Here is a 22,619-nt window from a genome sequence, read left to right on the forward strand (position 1 = left end):
GGGAACTGTTCGAGAGCCCCACCAGCCGGTGGAGCACACTCTGCTGGCCAGGCCAGAGCAAGAGCGCCCCGGGAAGGGAGCTTAAATGCTCAAGCCAGGAACAGTGCCCCTGGGTCAAGACTACCAACAGTAGAAGAAATTTGAACTGTGTCCTCCAGGCTGCATAACCAAGGTGGTATACACATTAGCACAGGCCTAACGAGCGCGCTCCAGGCTGGGGCCGGAACCAGGCCAGGGGACCGGCGCCTGAACAAAGCAAAAAGGGTCAGAAGTGGGGCTGTGGCTCAAATGGTAGGGTGCCAGCCCTGAGCTGAAGAGCTGAGGGACAGCACCCAAACCTAGAGTTCAAGCCCACAACCAGCCCAAAACAAACAAACAAAAACACATCAGGAGCCCATAGCAGACTCCAGTATTTGGGAGAGTGCATCCAGAGCATCTGATCTTCCCAAGAGCACCCGCAGGAGCAAACACAAGCAGTCTAGGCTGCTCAACCCTTCCAAAGGCGGGAATTGCTACAGCAGAGAGCTGAGAATCCTAAGTGAATAGCAGCTGGAAATAGGCTCCCAACAGAATCCAGATCAGACACAGACTCTCTCTACCAATAGAGAATCAGCAACCAAGCAAAGACAGACACACCAAAACAAGATTGAAGAGCAGTCTCCTGAACCCCCATGCGAAAATCACAGAGAAAAATCACAAGGTTTACCACTACCCAGGACAGCAAGCTCACCTCAAAAGCCAGCAGCCACGCAGGGGAGAGCCCCAGTGGGAGCAAAGCAGGAATGGAAGACAAAAACTACATCCAAGGGTTGCTGGAGGCAATGACTCAAGAAATAAAGCGAGAAATGGATCAGAAATTGAAAGAGCACAAGGATGAACTATCAAAAGATATACAGGATATCAAACAAAAATTGGATGCAAAAATAGAAGCTGCACAAACCTCAGTAAGAAGTGAGATAAACGCCAAATTAGAGGTAATGCATACTGATATCACCTCATTGAGAGGTGAGATCAGTACTCTGAGAACCAACATTGAATCCATAAAGGGATCCATTTCCACCATGCAAACCACAATAGAAGCCACGGTCAACAGAGTGAATGAAATGGAAGGTAGAGTGTCAGATACAGAAGACAGAATACACCAACTGGACCAAAAAGTGACAGATATGGAAAAATCACTCAAATTAAACCAAAGGGAAATTCAAGAGCAAGCAGATAATGCTAAAAAATTTAACCTTCGCATAATCGGAGTGGACGAAGGTGAGGAATTCCAGAGCAAGGGAATGCAACACCTATTTAACAAGATAGTCAATGAAAATTTTCCCCACCTCAAAAACGACCATCTTAACTACATCACAAAAGCTTATCGAACACCCAACAAGCAAGATCCCAGGAGAAACACTTCTAGGCACATAATAGTAACAATGATGGATCTGAATAATAAGGAAACAATCCTGCATGCAGCAAAAATGAAGAAGGAGCTATACTACAACGGGAAAAAAATTAGAATCACTGCAGATCTCTCCACACAAACAATGAATGCAAGAAAAGCCTGGGAAAGCACCATACGAGCCCTGAGAGCCAATAACTGCCAACCCAGACTGATATACCCGGCAAAGCTAGCATTCACATTCGATGGAGAACTGAAAACTTTTAATAGCAAAGAAAAACTAAATGAATACATAAACATTAAGCCAGCATTACAAAGAATTCTAAGAGGGGGGACACAACCTGAAGAAAGCAACCAGGAACTGGGACCTGCCCCAAACAGGCATTACTCAAAGTCTAACTGAGCAAGCACAGGAGGAAAGGAAAGAAGAAAAACTTAGGAAAACGGAATGGCAGGGACAACAATGCATCTCTCTATACTTTCTCTTAATATAAATGGGCTGAATTCGCCAATTAAAAGAAAACGAACTGAGGACTGGATCAGAAAACAAGACCCATCCATCTGTTGCCTTCAGGAGACCCACCTCTCAGCCAAACATACAAACAAACTCAGAGTGAAGGGGTGGAAAAGGATCTACCAATCAAATTCCCCCAATAAGAAAGCAGGTGTAGCTATCCTGATATCTGACAAAATAAACTTCTCATTAAAATCAGTACAGAAAGACAAGGACGGACATTACATATTAATAAAGGGAACAATCCAAGAGGAGGATATAACCATCATCAACTTATATGCCCCAAATATCGGTGCACCCAGATATGTTAAACAAATGCTCTCAAACTTACAGAATAAAATAGATCCCAATACGATAATACTAGGAGACTTTAACACGCCACTCTCACCAAAGGACAGGTCTACCAACCAGAGGATTGGCAAAGAAGCTACCGAATTAAGTGAGGCCATACTTCAAGCGGAATTAACTGACATCTACCGAGTATTTCACCCTAAAACAACACAGTACACATTCTTCTCAGCAGCTCATGGAACTTTCTCCAAAATAGACCATATCATAGTTCATTCAAGGAACTTAAGCAAATACAAAGGGATCGACATAATCCCCTGTATCCTATCTGACCACAGTGGAATCAAGCTAGCTCTCAATAACAAAGCATACCGCAGAAATTTCTCTAATACATGGAAATTGAACAGCACACTCCTTAACAAGGCCTGGGTAACAGAAGAGATCAGAGAAGAAATAAAGCATTTCCTAGAACTCAATGAAAATGAAAACACCTCACAAAGAAACTTGTGGGACACAGCAAAAGCAGTCCTGAGGGGCAAATTTATTGCCCTCAGTGCCCACATCAAGAGAATGGAGACAGACCAAGTAAATAATCTCATGTTGCAACTAAAACAGCTAGAAAAACAAGAAAAAATGGGACCTAAAGCTACTAGACGAAGCCAGATAACCAAATTGAGAGCAGAGATTAACCAATTAGAAAATCAGAAAACCATAACCAAAATAAACCAAACAAAAAGCTGGTTCTTTGAAAAAATAAACAAAATTGATGGCCCGTTGGCAAGATTAATTAAAAAAAGAAGAGAGGAAACCCATATTAATAGGATTAGGGATGCCACGGGAAACATCACAACACGTACCCAAGATATCCAAACAATTCTAACAGACTACTTTCAAAAGCTATACTCTCTAAAGGAAGAAAATCTGGCGGAAATGGATGCATTTTTAGAGAAATACAAGTTACCCAAACTGAGCAAAGAAGAAGTTAACCAATTAAATAAGCCAATATCCTATAATGAGATACAGGAAGCTATCAAAAGTCTTCCAACAAAAAAAAGCCCAGGACCAGATGGATTCACAGCAGAATTCTATAAGACCTTTAAAGAAGAACTAATACCCATACTCCTCAAGCTCTTCAGAGAAACAGAGAAGGAGGGAGCTATCCCAAACTCATTCTACGAAGCCAATATCACACTCATCCCCAAACCAGGCAAAGACCCAACCAAAAAGGAGAATTACAGGCCAATCTCCTTGATGAACACAGATGCAAAGATCCTTAACAAGATTCTAGCTAACAGAATCCAGAAACACATAAAAAAAATAATACACTATGATCAGGTAGGCTTCATCCCAGAGACACAGGGATGGTTTAACATACGTAAGTCAATAAATGTAATCCAGCATATCAACAGAGCCAAGGTCAAGAATCACATGATTATCGCCACAGATGCAGAAAAGGCCTTTGATAAAATTCAACATTCATTCATGCTAAAAGCTCTGGAGAAAATAGGAATAGAAGGAACATTTCTAAAAACAATAAAAGCCATTTATGACAGACCAATAGCCAATATTATACTTAATGGGGAAAAGCTACAACCAATCCTCCTAAAAACAGGAACAAGGCAAGGATGTCCACTGTCTCCACTCCTCTTCAACATAGTCCTAGAACCCTTAGCCAGGGCAATAAGGCAAGAAAAAGACATTAAAGGGATCCGCATAGGGAAAGAAGAAGTGAAACTATCCCTTTTTGCAGACGACATGATACTATACCTCCACGATCCCAAAAACTCCATCCCCAAACTTTTAGAAATCATAAGTCACTTCGGCAAAATAGCAGGATACAAAATAAACCCACAAAAATCAGTTGCCTTCCTATACACTGATAACGCACAGGAAGAGAGGGAAATAAAGGGAGCAACCCCATTCACAATAACCTCCCAAAAAATAAAATATTTAGGAATTAACCTAACCAAAGATGTAAAAGAACTATTTAATGAGAACTATAAAAAGTTAAAGAAAGAAATTGCAGAAGACACTAGGAAATGGAAAGACCTCCCATGCTCCTGGATAGGCCGACTTAATATAGTAAAGATGGTGATACTTCCAAAATTAATATACAAATTCAATGCAATTCCTATTAAAATCCCAATGACGTACATCACTGAAATACAGAAAACAGTCCAAAAATTTATATGGAACAACAAAAGACCTAGAATAGCCAAAACAATTCTAGGGGATAAAGACAATATGGGAGGGCTATCCATGCCGAACTTCAAACTCTACTACAGAGCTATAATCACAAAGACAGCATGGTACTGGCACAAAAACAGACCCGAAGACCAATGGAACAGAATAGAAGATCCAGATATAAATCCACAGGCCTACAGCCAGCTGATATTCGACAAAGGAGCCAAAGACATACAATGGAAGAAACACAGCCTCTTCAACCGCTGGTGCTGGGAAAACTGGGCAGCCACATGCAGAAAACTAAAAGTGGACCCCAGCCTATCACCATGCACCAACATCAACTCAAAATGGATTAAAGACCTTAACATTAAACCTGAATCTCTGAAACTACTGCAGGACAGAGTAGGAGAGACACTTGAACTAATAGGCACAGGAAGGAACTTCCTGAACAGAGTCCCAGGGTCACAACAAGTTGGAGAGAGACTCGACAAATGGGACTACCTTAAAATAAAAAGCTTCTGCACAGCTAAATCTATCGCAACTAAGCTAGAAAGACAACCAACTAATTGGGAAAAAATATTTACCAGCAATATATCAGACAAGGGGTTAACATCCTGTATATACAGGGAACTCAAGAAACTAATCCCTCCCAAACCTAACAAACCAATTACTAAATGGGCAAGGGAACTAAAGAGGGACTTCTCAAATGAAGAAATAAAAATGGCAAAGAAACACATGAGGAAATGTTCATCATCCCTGGTGGTGAAGGAAATGCAAATAAAGACAACCCTGAGATACCACCTTACCCCAGTCAGAATGTCCCACATCCACAAATCAGCCAACGACAAATGCTGGAGGGGATGTGGAGAAAGAGGAACCCTATTACACTGCTGGTGGGAATGTACACTTATACAACCACTTTGGAAAGCAGTCTGGAGGGTCCTTAGAAAGCTAAAGATTGACCTCCCTTACGACCCAGTCATACCACTTCTAGGCATCTACCCTGAACAACAGGAACCAATATACAAGGACACGTGCACCTCCATGTTTATTGCAGCACTGTTCGCAATAGCTAGGATATGGAAACAACCTAGGTGCCCCACCACAGATGAATGGATCCAAAAATTGTGGTATCTATACACAATGGAATATTATGCAGCCATTAGAAATGACAAAATAATGGCATTTGCAGGGAAATGGATGGAGCTAGAAGGAATCATGTTGAGCGAGGTAAGCCAAGAACGAAGAGACAAACGGTACATGGTCTCCCTCATAAGTGGATGCTAAATCCAAAAGGTTAGTGATACGACAAAACTAACAGGACTTAAGAAACAAAGAACTCCCGCTCATCTGGTTGAACCACTACTAAATATCCTCATGCTGCTGATCACAAATATGGTATATAACATGTGAACACTGTTATATATTACAGACTGTGGTAGACAATTTGCTCCAGGGAAGTTAGAATGAACTTGTGACTTTGAAATTATGTAATCATTTAATCACAATCAAAAAAAAAAAAAAAAAAAAAAAAAAGAACCTCGGGGAAGGGAGGGAGGGAGGGGATGGTAGGGGGAAAACAATGGAGGGGGTAACAATGTTCAAGAGGAAGTGTACTCATAACCTCACTCATGTAACTGTGACCCTCTGTATAGTAGCTTTACAATAAAAAAATAAAATAAAATAAAAAAAAATGCTACTGGAGCAATTAGACATCTATAAGCAATCTAGATCTTATATATCATATAATGAATAGAAAAATTAAATGTAAGACACAAAATTATGAAACAAAATAAGAGAAAATTCTTATGGGGGCATTTTTATGATGTCTTTTGATATCAATAATTCAATAAATAATTCAATAAATAAAAATAATTGATACATTTCATCAAAAAAAAAATAATGCTGCAATAAACATAGTTTTGCTGATAGCTTTAGTGTGGTCTTGTTGGTAATGAAAAATGTAACAAACAGAAATTACCAGTCTCTCCTATAATGCACATATTTCTCTGCTTAAAATTAAGGGACATTTGGTGCAGAAACTGTGGATTATTCATTGCTAATGAATATGTAAACTGATCCAGGTACATTTCTAGAATAGCTTTATAGTTCCTCAAATTTAAACATATAATTACCATTTGATCTTAGCTATTTTCTCTGGTGGGTATATATATATATATATATACATATACATATATTTTATATATGTATATATGTATCTATATACATATTATACCTATATGTGTGTGTGTATATATACACTGTATATATATGACATATATGCCATATATACACACTCAATCCCCATAAAAACAGCATAATTAACAACCAAATTTAATTATAAAGTAATTATGTGGAAAACAAAAACACTTTTCCAAAGTTTCATTAGAAGTACCCTCTCACAACTGAGTCCATTAAAACTTGGTGTACAAACAAATTAAACAAAAAAAGCAATCACACCTTACTTATGTAACTGTAGCCCATCTACATCACCTTGACAATAAAATTGTTTTAATTAAAAAAAAAAAAACTGTGTACGAAGCCAGGCTCTGATGGCTCAAGCCTATAATCCTAAATACTCAGGAAGCTGAGATCTGAGGATCATGGTTCAAAGCCAACTAGGGCAGGAAACTCCATGAGACTTTTATCTTCAATTAGTCACTGAAAAAGCTGGAAGTAGAGTTATGATTCAAAGTAGTAGAGCACTAGCCTTGAGCAAAAGGAGCTCAGGAACAATGCTCAAGCCCAGAATTCATAGCCCATGACCAGAAAAAAAGAAAAAAAACTTTAAATATTAACAAGTATATCAAACTCTGAATCATTTCATGACAGCATGTATATCTTAAAGAACTCTATCCTCCAACAGTATCAAAAAGCTCTACTTTATCTGTAAATGCATTTTGGAATTTCACTTACAAAGAAAAAAATGTTCAATATCTAATAATGTTTTTATGACTAACCCAAAATTTTTAACCAAATGTAGTCTTAAAACCACAACAGAAAAATAAAATTCAATATTTTATAATCAGCCTCAATTTCTTTCAGTTTTATCTCCACTCTAAACTCATAAGCTAAGGTATTCATAATAAATATTACAAAAAATATTACCCCTATTTAACAAGTGGTGAAAAACCTTTATTTCTAAAAACAACATTCACTAATTCAACCTTTTTCAGTAGAAACAAGTACATAAGTATGAAAATGACAAAAGCAGAGTTTAAAAATGGAATATATAAAAATAAATGAAAATGGAATATAATGTAGTACTTCAGGAAATGAACACATGACATACAATTACAACACATCTCCAATTATTTAATATCAAGAATTACTCTATCACATGGCCACTTTACTACAACTAAAGCTAAAATATGCTATAATACCAAAATCAAACTATCAGCTCAGTAAGTTTTATATTTTTAATAGCATTTAAGCTATTTTTAAAACCTGTATATACAGGTATGATTCAACTGGTAGAGCACTTGCCTAGCAAGCATGAGGCCCTGAGTTTTAAGTCCAGTATCACACACATACATACATAATACACGATACATACATATACACATATAAATTCAAAGGTTTTATAAATAACTCTATTTTCAGATAAAAGCAATTCAAAAGCCAGACTTCAGTGGCTCATGCTATTATTCCTAGCTATTCAGAAGGCTGACATCTTAGGATCATGGTTCAAAAAGCCAGCCCAGGAAATTCCAAGACTCTATCTCCAATTACCCAATAAAAAGGCAGAAATGGATCTGTAGCTCAATTTGCAGAGTGCTAGCCTAGAAACGAAAGTGAGGAAGGAGGAAGAGGAAGAAAGAAGGAGGAAGGAAGGAAAGAAAGAAAAAGAGTGAGAAAGAAAGAGGAAAGAAAGAAAAAGGAAGAGGCAAAGAGAAAGAGAGAGAAAAAGAAAGAAAGAAAGAAAGAAAGAAAGAAAGAAAGAAAGAAAGAAAGAAAGAAAGAAAGAAAGAAAGAAAGAAAGAAAGAAAGAAAAAGAAAGACAGAGAAAAGGAAGGAAGGAAGATAAAAAGAGAAATAGGGAAATGGAGAGAGAAAAAGAGAAAGAGAGAGGAAAGAAAGAGAAAGACAGAAAGAGAGAGAGGGAAAGGAAGAGAAAGAGGAAGGAAGGAAGGAAGGAAGGAAAGGAGAGAGGGGAGCGAGAGAGAGAAAGCAAGCAAGCAAGCAAAGCAAGCAAGCAAGCAAGCAAGCAAGAAAGAAAGAAAGAAAGAAAGAAAGAAAGAAAGAAAGAAAGAAAGAAAGAAAGAAAGAAAGAAAGAAAGAAAGAAAGAAAGAAAGAAAGAAAGAAAGGGGCTGGGAAGGTGGCTCAGTGGAGGTGGCTCAGTGGTAGTGAGCTTGCCTTGCATGCATGAGGCCCTGGGTTCGATTCCTCAGCACCACATAAGCAAAAAGAAAAAAGCCAGAAGTGGCGCTGTGGCTCAAGTGGTAGAGAGTTAGCCTTGAGCTGAAGAGCTGAGGGACAGTGCCCAGGCCCAGAGTTCAGACCCCATGACCAGACCCAAAAAACAAAAAAGAAGGGAGGAAGGGAAGAAGGGAAGAAAGAAAGAAAGAAAGAAAGAAAGAAAGAAAAGAAAGAAAGAAAGAAAGAACGAAAGAAAGAAAGAAAGAAAGGGGAAGAGAGAGAAAGGAAGGGAAAGAGAGAGAGAGAAAGGAAGGAAGAAAGAACGAACGAATGAAAGAAAGAAAGGGAAAGAGAGAAAGGAAGGAAGGAAGGAAGGGAGAGACAGAAAGAAAGAGAGACAGAGAGAAACAGAGAGAGACAGAGAGACAGAGAGAATAAAAGGGAGAGAGAAAGGAAGGAAGAGAGGAAGAGAAGGGAGGAAGAGAGGAAGGAAAGAAGGGAGGGAGGGAGGAAGAGAGGGAGGAAAGAAGGGACAAAGGAAGGAAGGAAGGAGGGAGGGAGGGAAATGGAGGTAGAAGAGAGGAGAGGAAAGAAGAGGAGAGGAAGAGAGAGACAGAGAGAGAGAGAGAGAGAGAGAGAGAGAGAGAGAGAGAATCCACAGGCCCTGAGTTTAAGCCCCAGAACCCGCAAAGAATAAAAATGCATTTCAAATGCCAAAATTGTTCTTACTAGTTGAGCTCCCTTTACTAACAATTAATTTATTAACACATGGCCTCTACTAAAGGTTCTGCCCATATGACATCAAACATCCTCCACAATCCTATGTAATAACTTTGTATCTTCCATTCTTATCATGACAATTTTTGAAAATCTATTAAGAAATGTGAAGTGAAAATATTTGTATTTTCATTGCAGCCTTTAGGGAAGGCAAATGTGTAGAATTAATGATAACAAAATTTTCTAAAATAAAATTTGTCCTATAATACATATTATAAAATAAGTAACAAAATATAGATCCAAATGAGTCATTGCTGTGAATTAAATTATATTTGATGAAAAATCAAAGTATGCACATTGTATATAGACTATATGCCAATATATAATATTAATATACTTTTAGGAATAATTAAAAATGGTACTTTCAATTTGCAAAAACATGGATGAAAATTTTGCTTGTGGATAGATTATTTTCAGGAAAATCTTCAGTGAGAATTCCTTCTAAAACTTTAGAATTTGTGATGGTTGGCTCTCTTCAAAAATTGATTTGCTATGCCCTCTTGTACATTTATAGTAAAATGGATTCAAACATATAGAAAAATGAAAAATTTGGATGATTCATATTATCTAATTTAAAGACTTAAAAAGCTACAGTAATTAAGTCAGTGGAGTACTGAAAAAAACAGATACATTCAGAAACAGACACATATATACAAACACTGTGAATTGATTTTGTACAAAAGTACAAAGAAAATTCAATATAGAAAGGACATGTCTTTTCAACCAATAAAAGTAGAATAATTAATATCTATATGCAAAAAGACCTCAATGCATAGTTCACATCTTTACAAAAATTAACCCAAAATTGATCATGGATCTATATATAAAACCTACAAAATGACTAAAAGAAAAAAATAACTAAAATTAAATCTTAATGATCACATATTTAGGCAGAGAATTCTCACGTACTACACCAAAAAGAAAAAAAGAAATCAATATTAAACATTGAAAATTTGAGGTTTATCAAGACAAAAATGTTATATTGCTCTTGATAGATAGGGAAAATAGTTAACAATATAAATAATGATGACAATAATTTGTATGAGAAAAATATGGTTATGTTAACCACCCAATCAAATCTAACATAGAAGATATAATGAATTTCATAATTAGTGTGTAATAGAACTGTCCTATAATGTCAGAAGGTATGTTCATTACTTTGGACATCATACTGATAAAATACCTGAGAAAACATCTTAAAGGAAGAAGGACTGACTTTGGTTTTGTTTCAAAGCATTTATTCCACGGTTCCTTAGTCCCATCATTCTTGGCCTGAGGGAAGTAGGACATGTAGAGCAAAACAGCTCATGGTAGGCAGGAAACAGGTAAAGAGAAGATAGTCAGGATATAAAAATCTCTCTCTCTAAGGCCTACCTCCGGTGACCTATTCCTCCAAATAAGTCCCACTTTTTCTTACCCATGTTCCAATAATACTGTCATGATTCCATCAAGAGTTTAACCCAATCACTAGGTCAGCAAAGCACACAGAATTCCAATCACTTCCCCGAAGCCATGAGTTGGCAACCACATACAAATATCCAATACTTGAGCTTCTGGAGGAAATTTCATATTCAAAATATAGGTATAACAAATTTTAATGCCAAATGTTAGATGAGAACCTCCATAAATTAACTCCATAAGTGGAGTTAATACTTAGACTAACACTGAAAATATTTTACCAGACCACTTAATTTTTTGTTTGTTTGTTTTCAATATAAATAAAAATACACAATTTTAGCATTTAATTGACCACTCTACCTCAGGCTGTTTTAACCAGAATTCATCTTCCAAACTTCAGTGGAAGAAAAATCCTTAACACACACACACACACACACACACACACACACACACACACACAGATGTTTGCATAATTTGTGCATATGTGTTATCAACAAGTTTTATGATGGTCTCAAAAAGTGTTAAACTGATCTGAAATTAAAATAAAAAGAAACCTTCTGATATGAGTTAGGCTGAGGAACCTATTTTTTTAAAGCTCTTTATAGAGTAGCATACCTGTGCCCTCTGCAGTTCCAGTTCCTCCTTTTGTTTATGCCAGCAGCTCTCCTGGGCTTTGATCTGTTCTGTCACTTTGTTAAAGGTATCTTCCTGAGTTTGTTGAAGCTCTCTTCATTGTGTCAGACTTGGTTTTTTTTTTCAGACTTGTTTTTGCAGATATATTCTAGATGGTTTATCTATAAGGAGAAATGAAATGAAGAATAAGATGCTTCTAATAAATCAGTTGTTTGCATCAACTCCTTTCAAAAAACAACCAAAATTCCCTACTATATGTTATTCCTTTAAATCATATAAAATTTAAAATTAAAATGTGAATAAATTAGGAAGCAGGAATTAGTAAGGTATATTATCATATTTTAGCAGAAAGTTCCATTTATATATTTAAACAATAAATTTGATGGTTTCTTTCTAACAAAATTGTTCATTCTATAATCAGTTTTACCAAGATAATTAAGAAAGAGATTCTTAACTTCTGGAAACAAAGCCCAAGCTATTCAGATACCTTAATGGAAAAGGATATATTTAAATGAGATTTACAAATGTACAAATACTTAACATATTTATAAATGCTTTTTTAGGCAGAATATTCCCTCCATTGTTTTTATTTAACAATGAAAAGAAAATACTTAACCTCCAAAATGTGTGACATTATAAAACTATGAGAAACTATTTAAAACATATCATCATTCTAGAAGGTTAAAACATACTCATTTTAACTATCAGTAATTTTAGAGCCATTATGCACACTTTGACCATTACAAACAACATCTGTGCTTCTCACAATTTATTCCTTCATTTCTCAGCCCTACTCCTCAGTGCCTATGGTTGGGTTTGTCAACAGGACCAATGAAAAATGCTCAGCAACATAAAATCTTACCCTCAAATAAGGTTGTTTTATTAGTAAAGTATTTTTAATAGTATATTGACTGTGCAAAGGTGTTTCATTGACATTTCCATACAGGCACATAATGTCTCCTTATCAATTTCATTCTCTCCTACTTGTCCCTCACTTCTTAAAATAATTTCATTGTTTTACTTTTATACATATATATAAATTACTTCAACCATATTCACCCTTTTCATTTACTTAGCCTCCAACAGAAACTGTTATGTATATTTTAAAGAACTTACCATATAATTTTTTTCTTCTTATCCCTTAAGTGCTGAGGTCATTGTAACTAAGATCTGGAAACTAGACCACACAAACATAATTCTGACCAGATCAACAGATCAAGACAAGAAACAATATCTTTAATAGTGACCTATGCTGACTTGCTAATCAATTTGTTTTCTGTATCTAAATTTTTTTTTAGAAAAGACTGAATTGCTAGGCTTGTAAATGGTAAATTAACCATAAAAACTGATATTTTGTTCTACAAAATGCATACCTCATATTCTTTTTCATGAATTAGCTTCATTTTCTCATATACAGTTTTTGCATTTGGGGAAAAAACAGGTTCAAAACATAATTTAAATTTTTCTAAGTAATTTTTAAAGTATCACTTCTTGTTTCCTAAGCAAACATTTTTTAATATGTTTTTGAATAACTGTATCTTGTTTCTATTTTATACTAACATAAAGAGTTGGTTTATTAGTGTAAATGACTAAGTTCTTTGAATTGCTTCATCAGTAAGATTAATTTATTTTCTTTTAATTAGGTCCCTGTGGCTAATACTGACTAGTAGTATTAGCATGTCCTGCACAGAAAGTAGAGCTCAGAGACTTCATACAGATTTCAGTCACATTTACATGCCAACAGCAATGGCATCAAACTGAGTTGTAGACAAGCTATAATTAATGGTACTAAATTATTAACACCCAAATACTTTTTGAAATAAGATGAATGTCAGCCCCTCTTAATGATACTGTGATGTGGACAAATGTCACTGAATTTAATAGAGGTATCTGGTGCCTGAGGACAGTTACCTTCTCATTAGCCCTGTTGAGGTCTGCAATGAGAGCATCAACATTCTCCTGCAAGACTGCACAAAGCTCAGACCAAGAGAATTTATCCAGTATGCCTTCTGGTTGTTTTATGAGCACACAGCCTGCTACCAAGTGTGAATATAAGGTATGAAGGAAGGTTAGCTTCTCCTGCAAGAAAAAAAAGATAAATTAAATGCTTTGTTTTGAAATACAAAACATATTGCAAAGAATTTATTATTAAAACCAAACAGAAATAAAAATAATCAATTTTCAGGTACTGACATTCAGATGATCTTCTTCTCGAATGCTCAAAAGCAATCATTAAAAATAATCCTGGGAATTGTCTGTACTTAGTATTCAAAACCAAATCCTGATTAGAAGCCAGAAAACCAGGACTCTGACATAGTACTGCTGCTGCTGAGGATGTGATCTGAGCAAGCTCCTGCTTGGGTCTTCGCTTCCCTAGCTCTAAACACAAGGTATATAGACTACAAGTTGCTAAGACCTTTGAACTGGAAGTGAATATGGTAATTCTATAATGTTATATTTACATTTTATTAAATGGATTAACATATATTTTGGTTGGTCATGGAGCTTGAACTCGTGGCCTGGACACTGTCCCTCAGCTCTTCAGCTCAAGGCCACAGTGTCACTTTCAGTTTTCTAGTGGTTTATTGGAGATTAGAGTCTCATGGAGTTTCCTGCCCAGACTGGCTTTGAACTGCAATCCTCAGATCTCAGCCACCTGAGAAGCTAGGATTACAGGTGTGAGCCACTGGTGCCCAGCTTCATAAAATATATTTTTAAAGAGTGTTATTTAACACTTATGAAAAACAAGTTATATCAACATCTGTACTTTATATGTTCAGAACTACTTAGCTTTCTCTCTACTTTAGAGATTTCTACAAGAAAGCTATCCCAAGTCCCTGAGGCAAAGCAGACAGTGGCATGAAAGTTAGGAAAGAAAAGCTCATTTGTTTTCCCCACTAACAAGTTTACATAGTATTTGGCAAACTAAGCAACTGAAACTGTTTAAATACTACAAAGCACCTGGTTTTAAACAAAACTGAATAGCTACTCAAGACATATTTTCAAAAACATGCAATTGAAAATGTTTTTAAATATCTTTAGAACTATATTGTTGAATGGCCTAAAAAGATCTCCTATTCCCTAGAAGTCATTATAAAGCTATCTTATCTTGAACTCATAAGACTACTAATATAATATCAAATTACTTCCTTTATAAGGTATTTCACTTACAGTCCCAAAGCACAGAACTCAAGGACAAAGCAATTGTGAAGTTGCCAAAATGAATATTTTATGTGGATAAAACAAACTCTTTCAAGATAGCTTAACATATCAGGAGTAAAAAACGTTTCAAAGAACAAAAATGACGAAGAAAAAAAGAAATTCTTCTACATTAAAAAAAAATTTAGCATAGGCAAAAGTTGGTAATTAGAAATTATAAGGATAATTTTCCTGTTTATATATATATATATATATATATATATACACACACACACATATATATATATAATGTACATAATTCACCTTATATACTACTTCACTTTTTTCCAAAAACAAAAATTTAATCACACACACACACACACACACACACACACACACACATTTTTGGCAGTATTGTGGTTTGAACTCAGGACCTCATACTTGCTAGACTGGCATACTACTTAGCCACACCTCCAGTCCTTTACCATTTGTCACTGGTTATCTTTTTAGGAGAGTTTCATTTCCTGAACAGGCATGTGCTTGATCTGCCTACTTTTAGGCCTCCTATTCTCACTGGGATCACAAGCCCATGCCAATGCATCCAGTTTGTCTCCATGTAAACAGAATGTCTAGATCTTTTTTTCCTGGGCTAGTTTCAATTCACAATCCTCCCATTCTCAACCTCAAAAATAGATAAGGATTAAAGGCATGGGACATCAGTGCTCAGATACAAAACTCACAACTTTTAAATGGAGCCATAATTTCAAGTTTTAGTTGAGAAATATGTACAGTGCAGGTAAACATTGTTTTGCACTTTTAACTGGGTTCAGACATACAAAAATCTTATTAAATATAACTACTAAAATACAATATTCAGGCATTAGAATCTTGCTCCTCCATGTGATCATGTGATCATTTTTTCCATGTGATCATGTTCATCATCAAGGAAGTTTATCCTCAAGGATAATTAATTGTGTTGCTATTTTGTCCTTTTTGAGTGGGCTGTGAAAACTCAAGCATGATAATGATCCATTTGGCATGAAAGAGGCATCACAAGTCCAAAATCAATTCACACATGTTGAACCCAACCACAATGCTGTAGACATGCTGACTTTACAGTGCAGTCAGGCTTCTCGTTTCCTTTACTTTAATCATTATCTGATGTATAGAAAAATTCCAACCCTTTCATATGCACACAATTTAAAACCCAGACTGTAAGAAGAGTGGAAAGAATGTTTCCTTTTTACTCTCTTGGCATTCATGTTCATATTTGTTACAGTAATGAGTTCAATATGCAGGACAACTTGAGATAAAACAGTTCTATCAGCTATACTAGCTCTATGTCCCATGTGGAAAAGAAACTATAAAGCAATAATGCCATTCACATGGACTCATTCAAAATATTAAAATTCTTTTTGTTATTGACATATTTTATAAAGTTATTAGTAAATGAAACTTGATAACTCTCCAGAACATTCAAATAGTTATAGTTTTCTGAAACTTTTTTCTAAATTTTTATTAATATTCTATAATTAGAAACCAAAGAGATGTATTATTAAAGCAGATTTTTTATTTCTATTTTACAAATTAAAAATCTGAGATGTAAAAATGACTAAGCTGTGTGGCTTATCCATAGCCGGACAGTTTGTGAACAGAAATTACCAGGATTCATGTCCAAGTCTGTATTTTTTTTCTCTCCACCATACCAAACAAAATTATAGAAATAAGAATTCTGTCACTGTCAAACAGAGAAAACCTTGAAAGGACTGTTAAAAATATAGCAGGCAGTTTCCGGAAGATGTGGTGGCCGGCCCTCGCTGGGCGTCTCCAGGCTTTCTCCTCATCCTGGGGTTCGGGGTGTCGCCGCCGCAATCATGATCTCCTTGACGAACACCCAGAAAATTGGCATGGGCCTCACCAGGTTTGGAGTTTTCTTCCTGTTCTTTAGGATGATTCTCTTCTTTGACAAAGCCCTATTGGCCATTGGAAATGTATTATTTGTAGCTGGTTTGGCTTTTGTCATTGGTTTAGAAAGAACATTCAGATTCTTCTTCCAGAAACATAAAATGAAAGCCACGGGCTTTTTCCTGGGCGGTGTGTTTGTGGTCCTTGTCAGATGGCCTTTTATAGGAATGATCTTCGAAATCTATGGATTCTTTCTTTTATTCAGGGTTTCTTTCCAGTGGTGATTGGCTTTATTAGAAGAGTACCAGTTCTTGGGTCTCTCTTAAATCTGCCTGGAATTAGATCATTTGTAGATAAAATGGGAGAAAGCAATAATATGGTGTAAACACACCCAAGAAGACTCGTTTAAAATATTGTTATTTATAAAAACAAACAAACAAACAATAAAAACACAACAGTCCTTTGAAGAATCTTCAGCACAAAGTTGATGACAGGAAATAGCTTGTTACGTGCTTTCTGGAAGTTTAGAAACTACCAAGCACCAAGGAGAAGCCACCTTTTAATCAAGTTATCTTAAGAACTTCAGCTGCGGCAGGGCAGAGTGAAGTCTGTTACGACTTTCTAGAACTTTCCACAAGCTGTGAAACACAACCATCCATCAAAAATTGATGGCTCCTGTTACTTTTGATGTTCTTTTCGTATTATTATTTAGGTTTTGCTGTTGTTGTTTTTAAGATTCAAGAGCATCATAGGAAGGTTTTTTGTTGTTGTTTTGGTCTTTCTTCTTTTCATGTCCGATGTGTTGGCAAAAAAAAAAAAATGTTTCCCTGTGCACTGAGTCTTTTAACCAAGGGATGAAATTGGGTGACATCATTTTCAAGGAAAACCTCACTTTTGCTATCAAATCTCTTTTTCTTTTTTCCTCTGGAAACCAGGTTAAAATAAAAACTTGTGGTTCTGTATATTAATGTTCTCAAACCAGCAAAAAAACCCACAAATCCAATCTTTGCTGGAACATCTTAGAGTCATTGGTTAGTAGGTTTTTATGGGGGGGATTTTGTTCCTAAATTAGAGCTATCTCAGTTATAACCATATTATTTGTATGTATCATAATCCCACCAAAGCCAGAAGCATTCTAGAACATGCTATTGTCTGTTACACCCTTGTTCGACTGAATCATTTCTTTGTCGAGAAGCTAAGTGATGTGGAAAGCAAATGGTTTTTCCATGTCTTGCTGTCATTTCTTGTCTTTTGTTTTTTTCTTTAATCTGTTGCTTCCAAAATCCGATAATAGCCCAGCAATCGTAATTCAATCAACTGCCTAAATTAATTGCTGCTCTTATCAAATTAAATGCCTAAATTAAAATAACGTGGATGGTTAAGATTGGTACCATGTTCTAGAACTTAACAACTGTTTTCAGAGGTCTGTCTGTGCAATCTTGAGTTTTCCCTCATGATCAGCATTTTCCTGTACAAATCATCTCACTCTCCACCTACAAGTTAGTGAAGAAAATACCAGAATTCTCACATTGAAGTTAAAGTGGCTATGGTTTCTTCAAAAAATCATACTCAGAAAAATAAAAAACTTAGTGTTTCGTTTAATTTCTTTCTCCATCGTTGATGGATGATAGTAAGGATTTGCTTAATTGGACAGTGGTAGATGTAGTGGCAGATTTCCGAGTACATTTTAACAGCCACATTTTGATTAATTGCTTTACCGCTAACAATGGTGGTATTTATTTTTTATTTAACCCTCGCAAAGCATTGACTGCAGGAGAAAAATAACATCCCAATGGAAGGCTGTGATATTTATTTGCCAACAGGTCTGCACAACGTTAGCCTAGCATTTGTTACTGGTAGTTCCATTGGATGCACAGCATTTCTGCATATTACCCGTGAAGCATTGGTTTGCATTGAAAAGGTTCATTCTCATGGATTTTCCTGGTGTGGTTGGTTCTTGTAATTTGATTTTATGATGGAATTGGTGAGAAAAAAAAATGATGGAATAAATGGAGACTCCTACCTCAATTGTTCATGGAATACTGACAGATGGAAGGCTGTGTCTGATGTTCTTCAAAAGGTCATTGCATTACTTGGAGAGTGTCAACTCAATCGCGTTTGAGCACTAATTTCGACAGATGTGTATGGGCCGTGTTTCCAGAACAACATCTGTTCGCATGGAAAAGCCATAGCTTCGGGCTCCACTACACTGTACAAGCCTCCTCTCCCACCGTCTTACTGCAGAAAAACATGGCTGCACTTAAAAAGATCTGATCTTTTCTAGTCCTTATGAAGACCCACAAAGGGGCAAGTGTATGGCGAATTCCATGTGAGTTGGGCCTCGAAGCTGTCCCCGTTTACTTTTGCTGTTGTTGTTGAGAGACCTGGATTCGAACTCAGTACCTGACGTTTTTTGCTCCATTGGCTGGCGCTCTAACCAAGTGAGCCAAGCCCTCCCTCTCCATCTGTTTCTTAACTCAGAATCTTAGTGAGACTCTTTTATTTTTTTAAAACCCATTTCCCCTTCCTGTCAGGATTGTCCCTTCTCAAATCGACCCCGTTTGAGTTTGTGGCAAAAACAAACATATGTTTGGATTCTTTCAAGACCGAAGAAAAGATCTAATGCTACTTTAGCCTTAAGAGTTTCTGTTTCTTTTTTTTTTTGCCCTTATCAATTGTTATTCCTGAAATACTGCTGTTTTACAAAAAAAAAGTTTCACAGTCAGATGATAAATAATAACAATTGAATATTGTAAATACATTTTGTCTTACCTCTCAATAAAAGGGTACTTTTCTATGAAAAAAAAAGAAATATAGCAGGCATTTGATAGTCTAACTGATAGAAGAACCAAGCCATGTTACTGTTCTCACTAACCAGGGTGACCTATGCATTATGGAATAACTGATTTTGCAACTGCCATGAAGATTTCAAAATACTCAGCACAGAACTTTTATAATTATCACATAGACAAGTAAAAATAACCATTTGATACATAAAACTGAGATGAGTAAAAGGTCTTTCTTAGCCATCTGTCTCAGGTAATACCTCAGTGTCCTGGTACAAAGCCTGGGAAAGTTACTGCAGTTCACCTTCACATTGGGCTGCTCGTGACTTTTCATTCTCCCAAAAGTGCAGCACATTTTGTAGCTCTAATTTTAAAGTGGTTATTAAAGCTTCTCGGTCTCCACATTTAGTACGCAAATGACTTAGCTCTTTATGGACATCAGTCAGTTTATCTTGAAGTTCCTGTCAAAGACACCAAATAGAGAGACACTCCAATATCTTTATTCTTAAAATACTACTGGACCAAAATGCCAAAAATATATAATGAAAATTTTCAAAGCATGAATGCAAAAGAATCAAGTACTTGCATATAATGCTCAACATTAAGGTAGTTTACTGAATGTTCTAAATATACTGTTTTTCTCAAAAATGAGAAAACATGCTCAAAATTGTACATAAAGCATTAGTAAGATGTCCTATTCCAAAAAAGCTCACTAAAAGGAGTTTATCTTTCAGTTCATTATAAAGATGTAACTTGGTGGTTAGAAACTTTCAATAACATTTTTAAAGTCAGTCTCTTTATATTTAACATAAGAACACTTATCTTCTGATGGTACTTCAAATAATAACAGAAATCTCAAATACGTGGCATAAAACTCTGCTGAACAATTTTGTTCCTTAAACTTAACAAGTTCTATTCAAGTATATTTATGACAAACTCAATATGCACCAATAAAATGCAAATATAACAATACTGAAAAAATAGGAAAAATTCCAAAGATGTAATATATAAAATCATACAGAAAAATTTTCCTGGATATTAGCTAGCTGTGGTATCAACCGATTAGTAGGCATAATGTACTGAAAACAATGGCTCTTCTCTAAACTAATAAAAACTGACTCCAAATACAGATATGTTCATGTAAAATATGTTTAATATATATCTAAAGAAGAACATTAGATCTCAAAGCATTTTTGCATCTTTGACATTATAATTTTGTTAGAGAATACATTTTTCCTGTAGCCAAAGCTTCTTTTTTTAAACTGTATTTTTTCTGTTTGTCTTTTCTTTACTGGGAATCAAACCTAGGATGTTGCACTTGCTAAGCACGTGCTTTGCCACTGAGCTACATCCCAGCCTAAAACTCTTTTAATGAGAATAAAATTGTTAGTTTAATTACCAACACAAAAGTGTATCCGAATATACTTCTATTTTTAAAAACTATTAAGATATATCTTCAAGTACCTATAAAGTAGTTCCTCAATAACTATATTTACTTCTTAATACAGAAGTTATTTTAAATTGTAATACCTTTATATTTTTAGTGTGAGACTCAATCTTCTGTTTCGTAGAATCAAGTTCATTAGATGTCTTTTCCTGAGCAGCATTTATATGGTTAAGCTACACAAAGAAAAGTAACTTTTTATATATTTCAAGTATAGGCAACTCAACAATTAATTGCATAATGCTTTTTACCACCTATATACAAATATTTCAGTAGCAGTTAAAAATACTATCAACAATACTTCTTTTGATTAAATCTGTGTAGAATCTGTCAAAAGCTCACATGGCTAAAAAGAAAAGAAAGCATTCAACCTTAAAATGTCAGCTATGCTATTATTGTATTTTTACTAGATATCTGAAAAGATTTTATTCTTAACTATAAACAAATGTAACTTTATTCTTAAAATCCTACTGACTAAAATGCCAAAAGCAGTGGCATCTAAAGGAAAGAAAAAATGAACAGAGCAGAAGATTGTTTTTCTATACATCATGAGGGTATTCACTGGTATCTCACTCCATATGACAACTTTGGGGTCAGTCACATGCAGTCCTGCTGGGAAAGCTTGTGGCAGGTCATCAGTTGGTCCTGCACCACTTGTGATTTATTTTCTTTGACAGTTCATTCTTCTTTCTGTCAGACTGCTCTTTTTGCTTTTTTTTGCAGCCACCCCTTGGTCTCCTCACTGTTTTCTCTGGCACTAGTTCAAAACAAAGCACATTACTAAGCCAAAACCTGCTGAGTCGACTTTTCAACTGTGCTGAAGATCATGTGACATTCATCCTCCCAAATAACAATTCGCTGTGGGTAATATGTTCCTAGTTACCATGCAGCTTCGAGGCCTAGGCCTCAGAAGAGTTTCATAACTACTAACAATACAGGTTATCTTGTCTCACTGGGAAAGACTTAGCAATATTTGTCTTCATAGAAATTTAATTATTTCAATGGTCACTTTCTTCTTTGCTTTTTGAACACTTAAAGCTTATTTTGAAGAAGACTCACTTTTCCTTCCATGTTCAGCTTAGCTAACTAAAATAAGCCTTAACCAATATAATGATTTTATGGCCTTCAATTTATAAAAAAGAAAGATAAACACTAAAACTGCTGTTTCTAATCTTTAGCTAAACACTTTTGTTTTGCCTACTAATTGTATTTAATGTAATTACTTCATATGCTAATTTGACAAAATGTAACTAGACAAACTCTTTAATTTTTAAAGCATGAATTATAAAACATTTTAATACCCAAGAAAACTATCAAATCACACATTAAACAACACAAATGAGATGATAAGTATATGCATGAGCTTTCTCAATCAGCAAACTAAAAAGCTTCTTGACTACATCAAACAGATATTTGTTTTTTAAAAGTTCCAAAAACACTTTACTCCCCTTAGAGAATGAAAACTAAATTATCTTTTTTTTATTAAGACTTTGGTTTGTACAATTCTTAAACTAAAAGACAGACTAAATCTAAATTTCCAATAGCTATTTCACATCATAAAGTATATTAACATTTAAATACAGCATATATTTAGTGACTTACACCACCTTTTATTAAAATAAAACATAAAATATGAAGATCAAGAAGTATCAGAGTCACTTTAACTTTAAAAATAATAGTATGCCTATAGAGTTACAAAAACGTGAGACACTACTGTGAGACACTACTGTAAGGCCATACTTAAAGAAAGAACAGTGACAGACAATTTCTTATTTTTTGTATCTGTGAAGCTGTCAATTTAA

At 35.4% G+C, this 22,619-nt stretch overlaps 1 pseudogene; it reads left to right on the forward strand.

Moving 5' to 3' along the window:
- The first annotated feature begins 16,550 nt into the window (after positions 1 to 16,550).
- LOC122125922 lies at positions 16,551 to 16,972 on the forward strand (annotated as a pseudogene).
- The last annotated feature ends 5,647 nt before the right edge of the window (positions 16,973 to 22,619 follow it).

The sequence above is a fragment of the Dipodomys spectabilis genome, unplaced genomic scaffold (genome assembly GCF_019054845.1).
Source record: "Dipodomys spectabilis isolate Male_0828 unplaced genomic scaffold, ASM1905484v1 ptg000267l, whole genome shotgun sequence".
Classification (NCBI taxonomy): domain Eukaryota; kingdom Metazoa; phylum Chordata; class Mammalia; order Rodentia; family Heteromyidae; genus Dipodomys; species Dipodomys spectabilis.